The 22,509-nt window shown below is 34.1% G+C and overlaps 1 pseudogene; it reads right to left on the bottom strand.

Annotated features, from left to right (window-relative positions):
* Positions 1-22,509, bottom strand: part of LOC139707462 (rho GTPase-activating protein 29-like) — a 65,532-nt pseudogene that overhangs the window by 27,599 nt on the left and 15,424 nt on the right.

Genomic DNA, 22,509 nt, shown 5'->3' on the forward strand with positions numbered 1-22,509 from the left:
AGCAGAACATCCAAGAAATATGGGATAACATCAAGAGACCAAATTTAAGAGTCATTGGGATACAGGAAGGAACAGAGTTTCAAACCAAAGGAATGAGCAATCTATTCAATGAAATAATTCGAGAAAACTTCCCAGACTTGAAGAATGAGACAGAACCCCAAATCCTAGAAGCCTACAGGACGCCGAATGTGCAAAATCATAAGAGACCCACACCTAGACACATTATAATGAAGATGCCCAACATACAGAATAAGGAGAGAATTTTAAAAGCTACAAGAGAAAGGAAGCAGATCACATTTAGGGGTAAGCCAATCAGGATAACAGCTGATCTTTCAACACAGACTCTGAAAGCTAGAAGATCCTGGAATAACATATTTCAAACACTGAAAGAAAATGGGTTCCAACCAAGAATTGTGTTTCCAGCGAAATTAAGCTTCAGGATGGAAGATGAAATTAAAACCTTCCACGATAAACAAAAGTTAAAAGAATTTGCAGCTAGAAAACCATCTCTTCAAAACATCCTTGGCAAAACATTACAGGAAGAGGAAATGGAAAATAACAATGAAAACCAACAGTGGGAGGTAGGACACTAAAGGGGGGAAAATAATCAAAGTGGAAAACAAACCATGTTTAGTAACATAAATAAACAAATATGGCTGAAAGAACAACCCATATCTCAATAATAACCCTAAATGTTAATGGCTTAAACTCACCAATCAAGAGACACAGGCTAGTAGAATGGATCACAAAACAAGACCCAACAATATGCTGCCTACAGGAGACGCATTTGATAGGAAAAGACATACATAGGCTGAAGGTGAAAGGTTGGGAAAAATCATATCACTCATATGGACTTCGGAAACAAGCAGGAGTATCCATACTCATATCAAATAAAATAGATTTTAAGCCAAAGTTAATCAAAAGGGATAAAGAGGGACACTACATACTGCTCAAGGGAACCATACACCAACAAGACATAACAATCATAAATATATATGCCCCAAACAATGGTGCAGCTATGTTCATCAAACAAACTCTTCTCAAGTTCAAGAGTCTAATAGACCACCATACAATAATCATGGGAGACTTCAACACACCTCTATCACCACTGGACAGATCTTCCAAACAAAAGTTGAATAAGGAAACTATAGAACTCAATAACACAATTAATAACCTAGACTTAATTGACATATATAGAATATACCACCCAACATCAAGCAGTTACACTTTTTTCTCAGCAGCACATGGATCCTTCTCAAAAATAGATCATATATTATGTCACAGGGAAACTCTTAGACAATACAAAGGAGTAGAGATAATACCATGCATCCTATCTGATCATAATGGAATGGAACTGAAAATCAACGATAAAAGAAGGAAGGAAAAAGAATACATCACTTGGAGAATGAACAATAGGTTACTGAATGATCAATGGGTTATAGAAGACATCAAGGAGGAAATTAAAAAATTCTTAGAGATTAATAAAAACACAGACACAACATATCGGAATCTATGGGACACATTGAAAGCAGTTCTAAGAGGAAAATTCATTGCTTGGAGTTCATTCCTTAAAAAAAGAAAAAACCAACAAATAAATGATCTCATACTTCATCTCAAAATCCTAGAAAAAGAAGAGCAAAACAACAGCAAAAGAAGTAGAAGGCAAGAAATAATTAAAATCAGAGCTGAAATTAATGAAATTGAAACAAAAGAAACAATTGAAAAAATTGACAAAACTAAAAGTTGGTTCTTTGAAAAAATAAACAAAATCGACAGACCCTTAGCCATGCTAGCGAAGAGAAGAAGAGAGAGAAATCAAATCACTAACATATGGGATGAAAGAGGCAATATCACAACAGACACTTCAGAAATACAGAAGATAATCAAAAATTATTTTGAATCCTTATACTCCAATAAATTAGAAGATAGTGAAGGCATAGATAAATTTCTTAAGTCATATGATCTGCCCAGATTGAGTCAGGAGGATATAGAAAACCTAAACAGACCAATATCAATTGAGGAAATAGAAGAAACCATCAAAAGACTACCAACTAAGAAAAGCCCAGGACCGGATGGGTATACAGCAGAGTTTTACAAAACCTTTAAAGAGGAACTAATACCAATACTTTTCAAGCTACTTCGGGAAATAGAAAAAGAGGGAGAACTTCCAAATTCATTCTACGAGGCCAACATCACCCTGATACCTAAACCAGACAAAGACACTTCAAAGAAAGAAAACTACAGACCAATATCTCTAATGAACCTAGATGCAAAAATCCTCAATAAAATTCTGGCGAATCGGATACAAAAACATATCAAAAAAATTGTGCACCATGATCAAGTAGGATTCATCCCTGGGATGCAAGGCTGGTTCAATATACGGAAATCAATAAATGTTATTCACCACATCAATAGACTTAAAAATAAGAACCATATGATCATCTCGATAGATGCGGAAAAAGCATTCGACAAAGTACAGCATCCCTTTATGTTCAAAACTCTAGAAAAACTAGGGATAACAGGAACATACCTCAATATTGTAAAAGCAATCTATGCTAAGCCTCAGGCTAGCATCATTCTGAATGGAGAAAAATCGAAGGCATTCCCTCTAAAATCTGGAACAAGACAGGGATGCCCTCTCTCACCACTTCTGTTCAACATAGTTCTCGAAACACTGGCCAGAGCAATTAGACAGACGAAAGAAATTAAAGGCATCAAAATAGGAAAAGAAGAACTTAAATTATCACTATTTGCAGATGATATGATTCTATACCTAGCAGACCCAAAAGGCTCTACAAAGAAACTATTAGAGCTAATAAATGAATTCAGCAAAGTGGCAGGATATAAAATCAACACGCATAAATCAAAGGCATTCCTGTATATCAGCGACAAATCCTCTGAAATGGAAATGAGGACAACCACTCCATTCACAATATCTTCAAAAAAAATAAAATACTTGGGAATCAACCTAACAAAAGAGGTGAAAGACTTATACAATGAAAACTACAGAACCTTAAAGAGAGAAATAGAAGAAGATCTTAGAAGATGGAAAAATATACCCTGTTCATGGATAGGCAGAACTAACATCATCAAAATGGCGATATTACCAAAAGTTCTCTATAGGTTTAATGCAATGCCAATCAAAATCCCAACGGCATTTCTTGTAGAAATAGAGAAAGCAATCATGAAATTCATATGGAAAAATAAAAGACCCAGAATAGCAAAAACAATGCTAAGCAGGAAATGTGAATCAGGCGGTATAGCGATACCAGACTTCAAACTATATTACAGAGCAATAGTAACAAAAACAGCATGGTACTGGTACCAAAACAGGCGGGTGGACCAATGGTACAGAATAGAGGACACAGAAACCAATCCACAAAACTACAACTATCTTATATTTGATAAAGGGTCTAAAAGCATGCAATGGAGGAAGGATAGCATCTTCAACAAATGGTGCTGGGAAAACTGGAAATCCATATGCAACAAAATGAAACTGAATCCCTTTCTCTCGCCATGCACAAAAGTTAATTCAAAATGGATCAAGGAGCTTGATATCAAATCAGAGACACGCCGTCTGATAGAAGAAAAAGTTGGCTACGATCTACATACGGTGGGGTCGGGCTCCAAATTCCTCAATAGGACACCCATAGCACAAAAGTTAATAACTAGAATCAACAAATGGGACTTACTCAAACTAAAAAGTTTTTTCTCAGCAAAAGATACAATAAGAGAGGTAAATAGAGAGCCTACATCCTGGGAACAAATCTTTACTCCTCACACTTCAGATAGAGCCCTAATATCCAGAGTATACAAAGAACTCAAAAAATTAGACAATAAGAGAACAAACAACCCAATCAACAAATGGGCCAAGGACCTGAACAGACACTTCTCAGAGGAGGACATACAATCAATCAACAAGTACATGAAAAAATGCTCACCATCTCTAGCAGTCAGAGAAATGCAAATCAAAACCACCCTAAGATACCATCTCACTCCAGTTAGATTGGCAGCCATTATGAAGTCAAACAACAACAAGTGCTGGCGAGGATGTGGGGAAAAGGGTACACTTGTACATTGCTGGTGGGACTGCAAATTGGTGCAGCCAATTTGGAAAGCAGTATGGAGATTTCTTGGAAAGCTGGGAATGGAGCCACCATTTGACCCAGCTATTCCCCTTCTTGGTCTATTCCCTAAAGACCTAAAAAGAGCATGCTACAGGGACACTGCTACATCGATGTTCATAGCAGCACAATTCACAATAGCTAGACTGTGGAACCAACCTAGATGCCCTTCAATGGATGAATGGATAAAAAAAATGTGGCATTTATACACAATGGAGTATTACTCTGCATTAAAAAATGACAAAATCATAGAATTTACAGGGAAATGGATGGCATTAGAGCAGATTATGCTAAGTGAAGCTAGCCAATCCCTAAAAAACAAATGCCAAATGTCTTCTTTGATATAAGGAGAGTAACTAAGAACAGAGTAGGATCGAAGAGCATGAGAAGAAGATTAACATTAAACAGGGATGAGAGGTGGGAGTGGAAGGGAGAGAGAAGGGAAAAAGCATGGAAACGGAAGGAGACCCTCAGAGTTATACAAAAGTACATACAAGAGGAAGTGAGGGGAAGGGGGAAAATAATACAAGGGGGACAAACGAATGTCAGTAGAGGGGGCAGAGAGAGAAGAGGGGAGGGGAGGGGAGGGGAGGGGAGGGGTGATAGTAGAGGATAGGAAAGGCAGCAGAATACAACAGACACTAGTATGGCAATATGTAAATCAATGGATGTGTAACTGATGTGATTCTGCAATCTGTATATGGGGTAAAAATGGGAGCTCATAACCCACTTGATCAAATTGTGAAATATGATATATCAAGAACTATGTAATGTTTTGAACAGCCAACAATAAAAAATTAAAAAAAAAATAAATAAATACAATGGATCAACAAATATATGAAAAAATGTTCAATATCTCTAGCAATTAGAGAAATGCAAATCAAAACTACTACATTCTGCTGTCATTTATGTTTTTAAAAAAATCAATAAAAAATTTACTCTTAAGATTTCATCTCATTCTAGTCAGAATGACAATTATCAAGAATACAAGCAACAATATGGGCTGGGGTTATGGTTCAGTGGTGGAGTGTTTGCCTTGCATGCGTAAGGGGGGGCACTGGGTTCAAGTCTCAGCACCACATAAATAAATGAATAAAATAAAGGTATTAAGTCTATGCATAACTAAAAAAAAATACAAGCAACAATAAATGTTGGTGAGAATGTGGGAAAAAGGTATACTCATACATTGCCAGTGGGACTGCAAATTGGCAACCATTCTGGAAAGCAGTATGGAGATTCCTCAGAAAGTGTGCAATGGAACCACCATTTGACCTAGTTATCCCACTCCTCGGTTTATACTCAAAGGACTTAAAATCAGCATATTATAGTGATGCAGCCACATTCATGTTTATAGCAGCTCAACTCACAGTAGCTAAACTATGGAACCAACCTAGGTTGGTTCAACAGATGAATGGATAAAGAAAATGTGGTATATAATATACAATGGACTATTACTCAGACTTAAAGAATAAAATGATGGTATTTCCTTGAAAATGGATGGAACTGGAGAATATCATGCTAAGTGAAATAAGCCAATCCCACAAAGCCAAAGACCAAATATTTTCTCTGATATGTAATGCTAATTCACAATAAGGGGAGGGAGTTAGGGAAGAAGAGAGTTACTTTAGGTAAAGTGGAGTGCAAGGAGGGGAGGAGGTATGAGGGTAGGAAGAACCGTAAAATGAATTGGACATTATTACCCTATGTGCATATATGACTACACAACCAGTGTGATTCTACATCATGTACAACCATAAGAATGAGAAGTTATACTCCACTTATATATAATGTGACAAAGTGCATTCTACTGTCATGTCTAATTAATTAGAACAAATTTTTAAAAAGAAAAAAGATATAACAATCTATTTTAATATCTTTTAATATAATAAGATATTTGTAAGTGAATCCAGCTATATATAAGAGGAATAATACATCACAAACAAGAGGAGCTAAGGAAAGGCAGCAGAATACAACAGACACTAGTATGGCAATATGTAAATCAATGGATGTGTAACTGATGTGATTCTGCAATCTGTATATGGGGTAAAAATGGGAGTACATAACCCACTTGAATCAAAGTGTGAAATATGATATATCAAGAACTATGTAATGTTTTGAACAACCAACAATAAAAAATTAAAAAAAAAGATATTAGTAAGTGAATCCAGCTATATATAAGAGGAATAATACATCACAAACAAGAGGAGCTAATCCCAAGGTAAGATCAACACTCAAATAACAATTTAATTTACCACATTAATGGGCGAAAGAAGATACACCACATGATTATATCAAATGATATAGAAAAATATTTTATAAATTCAAACACTTATTAATGATAAAACTCTCAGCAGACTAGCAAACAGAGAAATTTCTTAATCAGATTGAAGGATATCTTCAAGTATCTTACAGGTATCATCATATTTAATGGTGAAAGACTTAATATTTTCCCCCTAATCAAGAATAAGACAAGGATGTCATCTCTTACCTCTCTTATTTGACAGTGGGACCCCATTCAACAGGGAGCCCCATCTAGTGCAATAAGAAAAAAAAATGAGGGCTTGGGTTCTGGCTCAGCATTAGAGTGCTCACCTAGCACATGCAGGGTGCTGGGTTCAATTCTCAGCACCACACATAAAATAAATAAATAAAATAAAGACATAAAAATATTTTAAAAAGAAAAATAATAGAAGAAGTACACACTGGAAAGGAAAATATAAAACTGTTCTTATTTGCAGATAATGTGATTTTCTATGTAGAAAACCCCAAGAATGTACACAACTACTAAAACAAGTTTATCAAGGTTGCAAATAATAAGATCAATATAAAAAAAAATTAATTGTATTTCCAAATGTTATTAAGCTGGAACTTGCAAGTGTATGTGTACACAATTCATTCACAATAACACATAAACGGATTTAAATTTAACAAAATCTGTAAAAGATTTTTATGTTGAAAACTATAAAATGCTGATTTAAAAAAATCAATAGCCTAAATAAGTGGAAAAATATATAGTGTTCATGGATTTAAAAGGATGCTAAATATACAATCAATTCTCCATAATATCATCTAAGAATTAATAACAACTTCAATAAAAATGTTACCAAGGTTTTTCTGTAGATAAACACAAGTTGATTCTAACATTTTAATAGAAAGTAAAGAATTTTAAACAAAACCAATTCTGAAAAAGAAGGAAAGTGGAAGACTCCAATTACCTGGTTTTAAGATTTGGTATATATGGGGCTGGGGTTGTAGCTCAGTGGTTGAGCACTTGCCCCTCATGCGTGAAGCACTGGGGTCGATCCTCAGCACCACATAAAAAAATAAATAAATAAAATAAAGATATATATAAAAAAAGAAGACTTGGGGCTAGGGTTGTGGCTCAGTGGTAGAGTGCTCATCTAGTATGCATGAGGCACTGGGTTCGATCCTCAGCACCACATAAATATAAAATAAAGATATTATGTCCACCAAAAAATAAAAAATAAATATTAATAAAAAGACTTGGTATAAAGCAACTGAATCAAGATATTGGGGTTTGGGCAAAAGGATAAATGCTGGGAGCCATTAGCCAAGTAGGTATGACAATTTCCTTGCCAGCATACCCCATGTTGCAGTGACATTGAATGTAGGTGACCTTGCTCAAGGACCAAGGCGGATTAGGGCGTTCCCAGTTTAGGTTCCAGGTTTAAGGTTTAAGATTATTCCTGCTGGGAATAGGGCGTATCCTGCTGCCTGAGTTCCCCTTGAGTTCTCATGGGATTCAGACAATATTTTTTGGGAGATAGAAGCCCAGTGGAGGTGGATTTGGGCAGAGAACGTGGATTTGGGCAGAGAAGGTGGATTTGGGCAGAGAACGTGGATTTGGGCAGAGAACATGGATTTCCCCAGAACGTGATTGTAGACGGCTGGTGTGAGTTCGGGAATAAAGAGTTGCTGTTTGGATCTACAAGCTGTGTGGTGGCTCGTGATTGTGTGCCCAGCCAGACTGCGGCATTTGTGCCCAGCCAGACTGCGGCAGATAAACAAATACATTAATTGAATAAAGTAGAGAATTCAGAAACAGACACACACAAATGCGGTCGAGTGATCTTTTTAAACAGGTACAAAGGCAATTTAAAGAAAATGGCACAGTGTTTTCAACTAATGGTATCAGAACAAGTAGACATCTATATTAACCATGTTTTATATTTTCTGTATTATATGATATTTTAATGTCTCAGAAAAAGAAAAGAATACTGGCCAGGGAGAAACTGCCCTCCTTGGGCTAGACAACTCTTAAAATAGCCAGGGACTCAGCTGGGATCACATACTTCACACAAACCAAGAAGTCCCAAATTTGTAGCCCAATCAACTCCCGATCTAACTCTTACCTCAAGCCAACTATTTCCTCTGACCCTGTATCATCCCAAGGCCAGATAACAAGAAACTAGAGAACATTCCTGTGTCCCAAAGCCCACCGGAATTATTCAAACTAGCCAATTCTAAACTGTTACTTTACCTCTCCTGAGGAAACCCCAATAAAGATTCTAACTCAGCTTTCCTTTCACTCCTGCATCTGCCTGCCAAACCTGCTATGATAAATTGCCTTCTCAGAAAATGTAAGCAATAAATTCTTATATCAATGGCATTGACCTCTCTGTGTTGGTACTCAATCACTTCCGTAAGTTGAAATTCTACAGGTATAATTTTAATATAACACCTATATGCTAAAAATCAAACCTCAATCTACACGTCTTATGAAAATAGAAAGGAAATCAGTGGAGAAAGGGGGTCAGGGGAAGGGAAGAGAGAAGGGAAAAGGTAATTAGTAGGGAACAACATTGCCAAATTATTTTGTTATACTGTATGCATCTCTGAATATGCAACCACAAATCCCACCATATGTACAGTTATAAAGCTCCAATTTAAAAATGAAAAAAGTAACTCAATTGGATCATGTATATAAATGAAAAATTACACAACTTTGTCAGGAACCATGGTGTATGTCTGTAATCCCAGCAACTCAGGAGGCTCAGACAGGAGGAGCCTTGCAAGTTTGAGGCTAGCCTCAGTAACTTAGTGAGATCCCTGTTTCAAAATAAAAGGACTGGGAATGTAGCTCAGTGGTAAAGAGCCCCTGGATTTAATCCACAGTTCAAATAAATAAATAATAAAACTTTCAGGAGAAAACTTTGTGACCTTGGGTTAGATGAAGGAAGTATCCTTATCCTTAGATATAACATCAAAAACATGACCCATAAAAGAAGAAAATAATAAGCTAGACTCCATACAAATTAAAACATTTTGCTCATTGAAAGACAATACTAAAAATATAAAGAGAAGCTGTAAATGGGAGAAACTGCATGCAAGCTCAACAATAAGAAAACAAAAAACTCGACAAAAACCTAAAGATAGGCAAAATACAGATTACAAATAAGCCCTTTAAAAATTTTTAATTTCAGGCTAGGAATAATATAGTTCAGTTGGTAGAGTGTTTGCCTCACATGCACAAAACCCTGGGTTCAATCCCCAGAACCACACACACAAAAAAAAATAATAATAATATCACTAGTCATTCTGGAAACAAATTGAAGCCATGATTACATAACACTACCCATCTATTAGAACACTTAAAAAAATTTTTTTAAAGGAACTGACAAATGTCAAGAACACAGAATAACTGAAATTCTCATGTACCACTGGATTACAGTCATTCTGGAAAATAGTTTGGCAGCTCTTATTAAATTAAACATGCATTTAGCATACCAACCATAAACCCACTCCTATGTTATTTAAAATAAAGGAAACATAGTCATCAAAAGCCTGTAAATAAATATTCTTGTAGCTCTATTCATAATTACCCCAAACTAGAAACAACATAAATGTCCAACTGGTAAATGGATAAACACTGTGGTATAGTCATATAATGGACTACCACTCAGCAATACAAAGAAATGGACTATTGATACATGAATAACATTAATGAATCTCAAAGGCATCAGGCCATGTAAAAGCCTATTTCCAAAGGTTACCTACTATATGATTACATTTATATGACATTCTGAAAGACATGAAAGTAATGAGATGGAGAACACAACAGTACTTGCCAGAAGTTAGGGCAAGGTGGAGAGTTTGACTACAAAGGTATAGCATGAAATAACTTTTTTATTTTTGTGGCACTGGGGATTGAACCCACCAGGATCTTTCTTGAACATGCTAGGCACAGATTCTACCACTGAGCTATATACTTTCTAAGCCCATTTATTTTGAGATAGGTTCTCATTAAGTTGCCCAGGCTAGCCTTGAGCTTGGAGATCCTCCTGGCTTGGCCTTCTGAGTTGCTGGTATGGCAGGTGTGTGCCATATGTATATGTGTATGTATGTGTGTGTATGTCTGTGTGTGTGTGTGTGTGTGTGTGTGTTTAAACTGGGGATTGAAACCAGGAGCACTTTACCACTGAGCTACATCACCAGCCTTTTTATTTTGAGACAGGGTCACATTAAGTTGCTTAGGACCTCGATAAGTTGCCCAGGTTGGCCTTGAACTTGCTATCCTTCTGCCTCAGCCTCCTGAGTCACTGGGATTACAGTTACACAATACAGTGCCCAGCAAAATAATATCTTTGAAGTGATGAAATTGTTTCAAATCTTGACCATGGTGATGATCACACAAATTTATATGTATGTTAAAACTTATAAACTGTACACCAAGAAAGTTTTGGATATGTAAATATATTACAAAAAAAAAAAACATTTTAAAGAGGTAATGAAAACAAATGCAGCCTGAATGCTTTGTCTTCAAATATGTCACTGGGTTCAATTTTAATATTTAGTTTACTCAAATTTTGAAGAATAGATCTCTCTTCTGTCACTCAGCTGACAGAAGTTGCAAGGTAAAATCAAATTTATCAACCAAGGCAAAAAGACAATGATTTAGAGGCAATTTCAAACTCTCACAGTTCAATTTTAACCAAGCAAATCATCAATCTAGGGGACATGGAAGGGAGACAGATCAAAAATAAATCAAACTATGTCACTAATGAAAATTGAAAGCCAATCTTCAAATATGTTCTATTCTCAAATCATAAGAATCAATTTTATCAGGCATCCCTCTCCCTTCTGCAGATAAGAAGACTTTTTTCTCCCCTCTTGCCTTCAAAAATACTGAAGAAATCACTTACAGCTTTAAGGATAAGATCACACTGGAAAACAAGTGTCCTGAGTTGTGTTAAAATTTCTCTTTTGGTGTTTTCTAGATCATTTTGTCTTTTTTCAACATTTGTTACACAAACTTTGTAGAGTTTGTTTGCTGCTTTTACCTTCAGGAATATCAGAGAAAAAAAGCAAAAAATAACACTGATCACCAGAATTTATATTTTAAAATATATACTTATTGCAGAAAAGTTGAATTTAAATAACTGAGAAGCCTTTTATTCATGAAAATTCTGAAACAGTCTATCTATATTTTAAATGGAATACTTCTAAATATAACAAATAATAATCATTCTGGTGAGTGACTCAGGTGTACTTGGGTTTAATGAATATTTAAGCATAATTTACAATTAGTATATTGTCTGTCTATAAAGTGATCACTTCTATTTAAAATAGTGTTTTCTAAATTTATTTACTGTTTATCTCACATAATTTGTTTATCAAACTATATTTCATAAATAAAACAAAATTTTAATTTATACTTGCAAGTAGGTGCTGGAATTAGAACACATACAATATACACACTTGCCTAAAAGGTGAACTTTCTGAAAAATCAAGTAAAATATATTAAACTACTGCTTTAAAATACTTTTTTACAAATAAAACCCCAAATTCTTAAGTCTCTTAGCATAGTCATTCTCAAAGTGTGGATCTCCACCAGCATCACCGGGGAACTTGTTAGAAATAGGTTATTTGGGTCTCACCCTTGACCTACTCAATCCTCAACTTTAAGGTGGGCCAAGCAGGCTGCTTGAATAAGCCTCCTAGATAATCCCAACACATATTACAAGTTTAAACTCAAACCCTTTTCATATTATTGCTAATTGAGCTTTCAAATAACAAAAAAAAAATAAATATTACTTTTTGAAGTGCTTGTGCTTCCAACCTGCGATTTTTTTCTAGTTGCTTGTTAGGATTTTTTGCTAATCCACCACATGAGCACTGATGCTCCTTCTCTGCACAAAACACAGAATATTTTGCTTTTTCATATTCATCTTGACGTTGCATGCATAACAATTTTGCCTTTTTGAGAGCAGTTTCTGTTTTGAGCTATGCAGAAAGGAGTATATTAAACATAGAATTTGAAAGAAACCCTACTATACAAGTTTCTTTAGCAATTCAGGAAGACAGTTAAGCAGTACTTTAGAAAACTAGAGTAAGGTTAATGGTTATATAATATAGATGATTTTTAGATGCTCACAAATAGGTACATGAAACTCCAGTAAAATACTAACCATTTTACTTTGTTCCTGTTTCCAAAGTTCCTTTATTTCTTTCCTTTGCTTTTCTATTTTATTTTTCCTCCCCAGTAGAGGCTGTCAAGGATATTTTTTTAAAAGGACAAAGAAAAAGGTTGTTGTCTAAAGATATGCTATTTTTAAAAAAAATCATGCATTATATAAATAAATTAATTTTACCTGAACAAATTCATTGGCTTGGAGAGCTGCAATTCTTTGTTCTAAAAGGAGACTATTCTTTACATCATTAAAACACTGGTAAACACAGACTGTAGTGGCATAAACTCCTAGAATTTAAAATTAAGAAGTAAATTATACAATAGAAATGGCACTAGAATTCCAAATGCACACATTATTCTTAAAACAGAGAAACTTAAGTTGAGATTTATTTTCTCCCAGAAAAATGACTATTCATGAATACATTTATAAGAAAAATATAAAGAAAGTTAATTTTAATTATAAATTAGAAAATTAGCAGCCATCATGATAATCAATATTTGTATACAATTGTGAATTTCCTAGTTTTTTCATAATTCACAGCCATATAAATTTAAAAGGATTTTATTTGTCTATAAAAAGACTAGCAATTAAGTTCTTTCCTCTAGTAACTGAAATTTTCTGATTTTACAAGGCACTATTTTGGAGTCATCTGATTAGTCACTTGTAAATAGAACCCTTGAAATTCACAGAACACTTACCTCTAGTCCAATGTTAGTTGTAGTTGCTTCTGCCAACTTTATAATATTTCTGGTGGATTCCAATTCTGAAAAGATTTAAAAAGGTATCAGAAGGCAAAATTAAGTAATTTTTCCATTCCATACTCTATTTGTAATTCCCCAATTGAAAAGATTACAAGCTGGGAATGATGGTATATGCCTGTAATCCCAGCAGCTCGGGAGGCTGAGGCAGGAGAATTTCCAAATTCAAAGCCAACTTCAGCAATTTAGGAAAGTCCTAAGCAACTTAGCAAGATCCTGACTCAAAGTATTAAAAAGGGGAGCTGAGGTTGTGGCTCAGTGGTAGAGCACTTGCCTAGCATGTGTGTGCCACTGGGTTCAATACTCAGCACCACATAGAAAAATAAATAAACGAAATAAAGTTATTATGTACAACTAAAATATTTTTTTAAATAATAAATAAATAAATAAAAAGGGGCTGGGAATGAGGCTCAGTGGTTGAGTATCTCTGGGTTCAATCCCTGGTGCCCCAAAAAATAAGAAGAGAAAAAATGATGACACATACTAATGAGTGCATCTTGATAAAATGCAGCCATTCTTAACTTTTTTTTAAAGTTTTGATGGACACAGTATCTTTATTTTATTTGTTTTTATGTTTTTTATGTGGTGCCAGGGATTGTACCCAGTGTCTCACACATACTAGGCAAGTGCTCTACCACTGAGCCATAACCTCAGCCCCTCATTCTTAATTTTAAGTGTTCATCAGAATCAACTGGGAAAGTTTTTCAAAATATACTGGACTGGACTTCAGCTCTCTGAGAAATGGAACCTACGCCTTTGTACTATCCCTTTTTAAAGCTATTGGAGAGATTCTAATTAGCATTCCCTATTAAAAACAAATTATATAGTGGAAAGGCTTTGCTAGATTCTATTTTCTTCCAGTTATGCTATATGACTGAATCTGATATATGATCTTAGGAAAATCACTTGTTTATCTTATCTGTAAATGGGGCTAAGAATTCTTGTTTTGCCTACTTCCCACAGTTTTGTAGGACTAAATGAGATAATTCCTATGAAAACATTTTTTCAGCTGTAAAACTCTAGGCTAATATTAGCTTTTAAGGTGTTTCTTTGAGCTGGGAATGTAGCTCAGTTGTGGTAGAGTATAGTGTGCTTACCTAGCCTACCTGATGTGCTGGGCTCAATCCCCAGCATGGGAGGACGGGGGAATGTTTCTTTTAAGCTTTCACTGCCTTCTGCTTAAACATCTCTTATTGCTTTTATCTCCTTTTACCATATTATCTGTCTGTATTTCTTTTCATCCACTAGAATATGACTTCTAGATCTAGTGGTCAACCCATAGTAAATATTGAACAAGTATATCTAGTGTAAGAAAAGTCTCAGGAAGAGAAAATGAATAATGATTTTATTTATTACAATGAAACAACTAATCTGTAATCATAATACTTACAGTCTATAGAAAATGATCATAAACAATTTAGTTCTTACACTCCAAAGTTAATCAGATGCTCCAAAAGAAAACTCACCCAAGTTAAGCTTTTGTTCAATCCATGACACTATGATTTTTGTATATTTTGACCATGTTTTAGCATATGAAAAAGCCAATTCAATACAGTCAGTGTCTTTTAATAGCACGTTGTCTAATTCTATAGGAGAAAAATTTCCTGAAAATAAAAATATCAGAGTAAGTATTTGTTAAACATGCTCTATAATAATTTTAAAGAAAGCAGCATTCAGACAAATTTATAACTACAGGACACAACGTAAACATAAAATGGCCTCAAATTACAATATATTTTTATCTTTATATGTCATTTTTGCACTAAAAATGAGTACCCTAGGTACACTAGGTTACATTAATCAAGAAGATATTAAGTAATCCAAAACACTCATTGAAAGAAACTGCAAAATTTTTTGACAAAAATTATAAGTACATTGAGTATTACCTTGTTCATTGGATGGCTTGACTGAGTCCACAGATGTGTTTCCAAAAGACTTTGCAACATGGAAGAAAACAAATTTAAGATTAGTGCAAAAGACAACAAATCTCTACTTCAGAAAATTTTTATCCTAATTCATTACTTTGACATAATTCCTACTAAAGAATTTCAAGTATTTAAAACCTTTTAAAGAGCCTGAGAAGTTTGTTTAAATACCAGAACATTTTCTAAGAATTATATGGATTTTTTGCCCAGCAGTTTTTAAGATCCAAGAATAAACAATCTCATTATTTACTAACAGCATTAGTTAACATAAATGAATCTATGCAAAACTTTAAATTTTGCATATCCCCCAAATATTAGGAAGTCAAAGAAGTCATCTAAATATATTGCTATCTAAACAGAAGATACAGAAGAAGTGATCTAAATAGATTGCTATCTAAATAGAAGATATAGATCTATCCAGCCATCTTTTACCATTTTATTATATGATAAGCATATTCTTGAAAGTTTATTAGGTAGTTTAGCACAGAACTTTCTGTAAAGATGCAGATGTTTTATATATGTAATATCCTATATGGTAGCTATTAACTACCATATAGTTATACCATATACCATTGTAGCTACTTACTTGAACATTTTAAAAGTATCTAATAGACTAAGAAGATGTGACTAGTGGCTACCATTAGCAGGGCTAGAAAGCAACATCTATCAAAATTGTTAAATCTTAAACACATTTTATCTACTTGGTTGGGCAATACAAGGCATATATGGATTCAATGCAAAAGGGATCAAAAAGACCTAGGTCTAAAGTCCAGCTCTGTTATTCGCTCTATGACATAGGGTTACACATTTAAATTCACCTAAGGTTAGTTTGCCCTTCTGTAAAAAGAGGATAAGAACACTATACTCATTAGGCTGTTTTAAGAATTAAGATGATGTAATGTTATTAGCACAGTAGAGAGTACATAGTAAGCACTATTAAAATGAATTGCAGTTATTATTTTTTTATTTTTTAAAAACCTTCATCAAAAAAAGTAGTGTTATTATTAGGATTATATCATGAGTTTTTTAATCTTAATCTCTAGGGAAAATTAAAAATTTAAAAAGGAATAACATTTTTTAAAAAGGGGAAAAGTATTTTTCTATAAAAGGTCAGTATAGTATGTGTCTAAAGAAGCAGGAATAGGAAATACGATTCATATCTAAAATTTAAATTGGGCACAGCTCTGCTACACATATAAAATGTTTTATTACCTTCTGAAGAATCAGTTACAATTTTAAAAGGTAAAATTGAGGAAAAAAACTGAAAAACAGTAAAATATTTAACAATTTTAAGACTCTTCCTTATTCTCTGTTTATCAATGAGTGATTGTAGAAATAGTCCTAATTTTTTTGCAATATTATAATACATGTTCCAAATACCTTAAGTAGTCATGTTCATATTTTGTCTCATTTTAAGAAAGATCTTAAGGTTTTCTTTTGGGGGTGTTGGAGGTACCAGCAATTGAACCTGTGGTACTCAACCACTGAGACAGATCCCCAGCTCTTTTAGTTTTTTATTTAATTTTATTTTTTGGTACTGAGGGTCAAACTCAGGGGCACTTAACCACTGAACCCCAGCCCTTTTTTGTATTTTATTTATATAAGGGTCTCACTGAGTTGCTTAGGGCCTTGTAAGTTGCTGCGGCTCGCTTGAACTCACAATCCTCCTGCCTCACAAGCCACTGGGATTACAGTCATGTGCCACTGCACCCAGCAGCCCTTTTTATTTTTTTATTTTATTTTGATACATATTCTTGCTAAATTACTGAGGCTGGCTTTGAACTTGTGCTCCTCCTGCCTCAGCCTACTGAATTGCTGGGATTACAGGCATGTGCCACTACACTAGCTTAAGTTTTTATATTATTCTGATATAATACAAGTACCTGGTACATTTGCTGAAATCCTTTTTGGATCTGATCAATCTTTTTTTGTTGTTGTTGTTTTTTTTTTTTTTTTTTTTTGGTAACAGGGGTTAAACCCAGGGGTGCTTAACCACTGAGCCACATCTCCAGTCCTTTTTTAAATTTTGAGACAGGGTCTCACTAATGGATCTGATCATCTTAACGGGAATTATCAACACATGTCTCTGAGGGAGTATGTTTAAATATGATTAAGTGAAAAAAATAATCAGTAAACTTAAAATATTCCTACTATTATAAATCTTTAAGGCAACATTCTCCATACATTCCAGACACTTTATTATTCCAAAGAAATTTTTCTTCCAATTAGAAATCATAACCCTAAACCTAGGGATGCTGGTAGGGAGAATTAAGATATACAGGGTTAACAAGTGTTTCCTAGCCAAAAGAAACAAACAAACAAAAAATTGTATGGTACGTGAGATTACCACCCCCCCCACTTTTTCCATTTTTCTTTTTTTTCAAGTTTCACCAGTCTCAAGGTCAATGGCAAAGTCAGTAGGGAAAAAAGGTTAAAAATCTCTTCTAATATTTCAGATCTATACCATATGGATTCATTTTATGTTATAAAATATCAGGCATACTCTTTTAATAGTTCAGTCCACTTAAAAAGTATTATCAAATTACTGCTTCAGAAACTCATCATATTATCATATTTTAAATGAATTGGTCTGATTTTCATGCCATAATGTGGTAATTTATAAACTTCGCTATGAAAGTAATTCTGAGATTAAGATTAGGAAATAAATTACTTAGTTAAAAACATTAAAGGTTTCACTTTCACATAAACTTAGCCTACCTTATTTTCCCGAGAAACAGGCAGTCTGTGTACATGTCCCATAAGGAAGTTTGCAAAGCTATCCAGGGAGGTTAAAAAAAAAAAAAAAAAGCATACCATTATGCTTCTTTGTCACAGGCTTTACAATCATGTATTCTAGGACAATCTGTTTTAAGTAAGAACCTGAGAACTTGCAAATGAACTTGCAAGTGAAGGTTGCTTCTAAATAGCTATAAAGACACCTCCAAATACATCAATATAGTAATATGAAATATGGCTTTTTCAAAGTTGTGATAGTATGTTATAATAGTTAATACTTTACTTTCTATGACTTCTACACCCAATGTACTCAAACACACTTCAGCCAAGTACATTTAAATGACAGTCCTCTACTTACATATCCCCAAAGGTAAATGTCAATGTTTCAACAGAAGAAAATACTTCTTGGAATAGATTATTTTTGTTGTCTTCATTAACTTCTGTATAAATCACAGCTATAAGGAAAGGTTGGTTACAATAAATGATGGAGAAAATATTTGAAACTAGATTCATACAAAATCATTTAGTACTTTAAAAATTTATCATTACTACATTAAAAGATTCAGAAATTGAAAGGGTTAATATACAAAACCAATAGGATATTCAGTTATTTATTAAGAAAATCATAAAATATCAGTTTGCATGAAAGTAGTTGGCATTCCAAATTCCCTACTCCATGATTTACATAATTTTACACATATAAAAAGTAACTTAATGTGAAATCAATCTGTTTTGGAGTTGGAGTCCGTTACACCAGACCTCTTCATGAAGAATGTTCTGCACTATTTTCTCTTGCTTACTGTTCTCTGGTGTTTTAAAAAAACTGTTGAAGACATTGTGGCTCATGGAAATCAATAGGAAGCACATATTTACTATGAACCACCAATAACTAAAATTTTATATGCATATATATATATATATAAAACCTATAATACAACATATCATATTTTTTAAAAATCCAGTTCTTTATAGAGAATTTAAATTCATATTTATTCATAGTATTATTGCTCATAATAGGATCTTGGGACCTGAGATCTATGTTAATTGACATATAGCTGTCTTTTGATTATAATAGAGACTTTTTTTATTTTTTAATGCAAATCATGAAACAACTAAAAGGGTTTCTTTTAACTTTTTTTTAAAGAGAGAGAGAGAGAGAGAGAGAGAGAGAGAGAGAGAGAATTTTATTATTTATTTTTTAGTTTTCAGCGGACACAACATCTTTGTTTGTATGTGGTGCTGAGGATCAAACCCGGGCCACAGGCATGCCAGGCGTGCGCGCTACCGCATGAGCCACATCCCCAGCCCCTTCTTTTAACTTCTGTACGCACTCTTGATAAAAGCCAAAATACAATTTACTAAGACAAAATCTGAAGCTTTTTTCCTTGAAGTAAATAAACCATGTTACTCAGGCTGGTAATAAGGAGCAAATGATTCCTTATTACCCACCTTCTCTAGTATACTACCAATAAGGTGCAGGTAGAGAAACCATGTGGAGAAGAAGCCATCCTCTGCTTTACCAATCATTTTAAATATTGAATGAGGAGTCTTAAAAACAAAATCAGCCCCATCAACCAAAGATTCAGATTTGAGAAGTCTATAGTAGCCGGGCTCAGGGGTGCATGTCTATACTCCCAGTGGCTTCAAAGGCTAAGGTGGGAGGATCCTGAGTTCAAAGCCAGACTCAGAAACTGAGTGAAGTCATAAACAATTTAGTGAGACCCTGTCTCTAACTAAAATATGAAAAAGGGCTGGGGATCTAGCTCAGTGGTTAAGTACCTCTGGGTTCAATCCCTGGTACAAAAAAAAAAAAAAGGTCTGGAGTTAATGCACAGATATTTTTCCAAAAGCTCTCCCAAGTGATTCTAATATGCAAACAGAGTTGGAAAGCAAGTACTACTAGATTTGGATGAATTAAACCTTTAGCCTATAAACTCCATGAGATTACAATCAGATTTTACATGTATAAATCTTCGTAGATTGGGGCGGGGGTGGGGTGTCCACACAGTTCATCATATTCTTCTAAATATCCCTAATACCAACAAAAAGAAAAACTAAGAATCATTGCAAATCATTTTTGAAACACTCTTAAGACTTCTGTTCTGACCAAGAAACAGGTTATAATTATGCCTGAAATAACTGAAAAAAAAAAACTATATAAAATTTAAGAAGCAACATTTTTCAAGACCCTGTATAATCTGACAATAAAAGACAGTAATCCCTGACAGACAAGAAACACCATGGTAACTTACAACTGCCTGACTTTACTGTCTAATATTACATAGTATGGATTCACAAGCAAAGGAAATTACAGGGGGCAGTGAGGTGGGGAGTCACAGATGGATACAACCTTGTTTTATAATTATGAAGGAGTCAATTTATCAAGAGGACCTAACAATTCTATACATTTATGCATCCATCCAATAAACAGAGCTTCAAAATGCATGAAGCAAAGATAGCCAGAGATTTTAATAGCCTTCCCTGCAACTGACAGAACACACAGATGGAAAATGAGTAAGTGTAGGAAGAGCTGAATGATACTGTCAACCACCTTGGCAAAACGGACATTTATAGAGCACTCCACTTAGTGACAGCAAACACAAGTTTTTTTCAAATAAATATTTACCAACACAGTTCATATTATAGACCATAAAACATGTCTCACACTGAGTTTGAAAATATTCATATCAGACAAAACACGTTCTGCAACTACCTGGAATTAAAACAAGAATAAATAATAGAAGTGTTCTGTGAAATTCCCAAATACTTGAAAATTAAATCTCAAACTTCTAAATAACCCATGTGTCAAAAAAGAAGAGAAATTAGAAAGTATTTTGAACCAAATGAGAATGAAAATAAAAGACCAAAATTTGTGAAAGAGGAGGTAGAGGATTATAATGGGAGTAAGCATTATCATGACTATAATGACGTTTTCACAGGAATGTGCATTTGTCAGAATTTAACAATACATGCATGTATTTGCTTGTATATGTATAATATATCTCTGGAAAGATGCACAAGAAAGCAGTAGTAGTTATTGCTTATCTAGGGAAAGATATGGGTAGGCAAAGAGGTTTAGGTAAAAAAAAAATTCATTGGTGAATACCCTCTTACACAACTTGCATTTAATTGTGTGTATGAACTGCATATTGAAAAAATCAAGTTTGAAGAATAGAAAGAAAACATGAAACTTCTATAATCTTAGGGGTATAATTAAGGCTTATTTTTCTGCTTGCCAATTTATAAATGTAGGGCAAAATTCAGATCATGAAAAACCTAAATAAAACCTCTTTTTCTATTACATATTAAAATTTTCCTAAATAAATTAAAATACAACTACTAAATGCAGCATAAATTCCTGAGTTCTGAAAATGTCCTTTTCTGCTTCAAAAATAGCCTGTATCTCTCTTACCACATTGCAAATATTTTGTCAGACTGAACTTCCTGCTTGGAAACAGAAGGAGATGAAGGAAATACAAATCATTACTATAATGAATGGGGGAAAACTAAGAACTTTTCTTCTAAAGTTATGACAAGGTAAATTTCATATTTACAATAACAAGTAAGAGGAATTAAAGATTTCAATTTCTCATGTCTTATGCATAGGAAATGGATGCACTTCATTCATTCAGAACTGAGGAACACAAACATTATATACACAACAGATTCTGAAGGTATTCTGTATTGTGGGGTAGGTTGTTTTTGTTTGGGCAGTCTGACAAATTTGGAAAAATGCATTTGATGGGTAAGAACTCTAAACAAGTCAACTATTTAGGTCACTGTTGTTTATTTAAAATATAATCAGGGGGTTAAGACTGAATGATCTTCATACTTCTACAGCTTTTTTATCCTACCATATAAGAGTTTTTCTTAACAATTCTCTCTGAAATAAGCATAACAAAAATGTACATTTACAGGTTTTTGCAAAGATTGAAGTATGCAAAACACTTAGATTAGTTGGCAAGAAAAGACATTTAAAAATGGCTTCCACCTATATCTTGCCTTTTCAGGTTTTGAAAACTAAATTGTCATTAAATCAAAGAATTAAATAAGCTCTGATCTCCATTTTGCAGACCACTGAATATTTTGCATTTACAATATCAATATATTTTAGGGGGCTTCAACATTAGGAGCAAGGACAGGGAAGAAGGTTTTATTTAAAAACATGTAAACCTACCTCCAAAGAGAAAAGTTTTTAAAGTTTTCTAGTCTCACAAATTCTTGCTGAAAGAATAAATTTCACAAGTAATCTTCCTCTTTTAAGTTTCACCCAATGCAAAAGTAAAACAGTAACAATCCCAAGTGTAAAGACAGTCACCGTGGGAAATCATATTCAAAAGATTACTTTACCTCAAAGATAAAAAAGGATCTCCAAGGCAACTGAGAGACCATTCTCTTCATCTGTTTCTGGATTGTGGACACCATCCACAAGCACTCCTTCCCCATGACGTCCTGACTGCACACAGTAGCCACTGACAATTATTGAACTAGGCCGCTATTTCCAAGCATGGAAATTTACTCTCTCTAGACACAA

Source organism: Marmota flaviventris, chromosome 10, assembly GCF_047511675.1.
Source record: "Marmota flaviventris isolate mMarFla1 chromosome 10, mMarFla1.hap1, whole genome shotgun sequence".
NCBI lineage: Eukaryota > Metazoa > Chordata > Mammalia > Rodentia > Sciuridae > Marmota > Marmota flaviventris.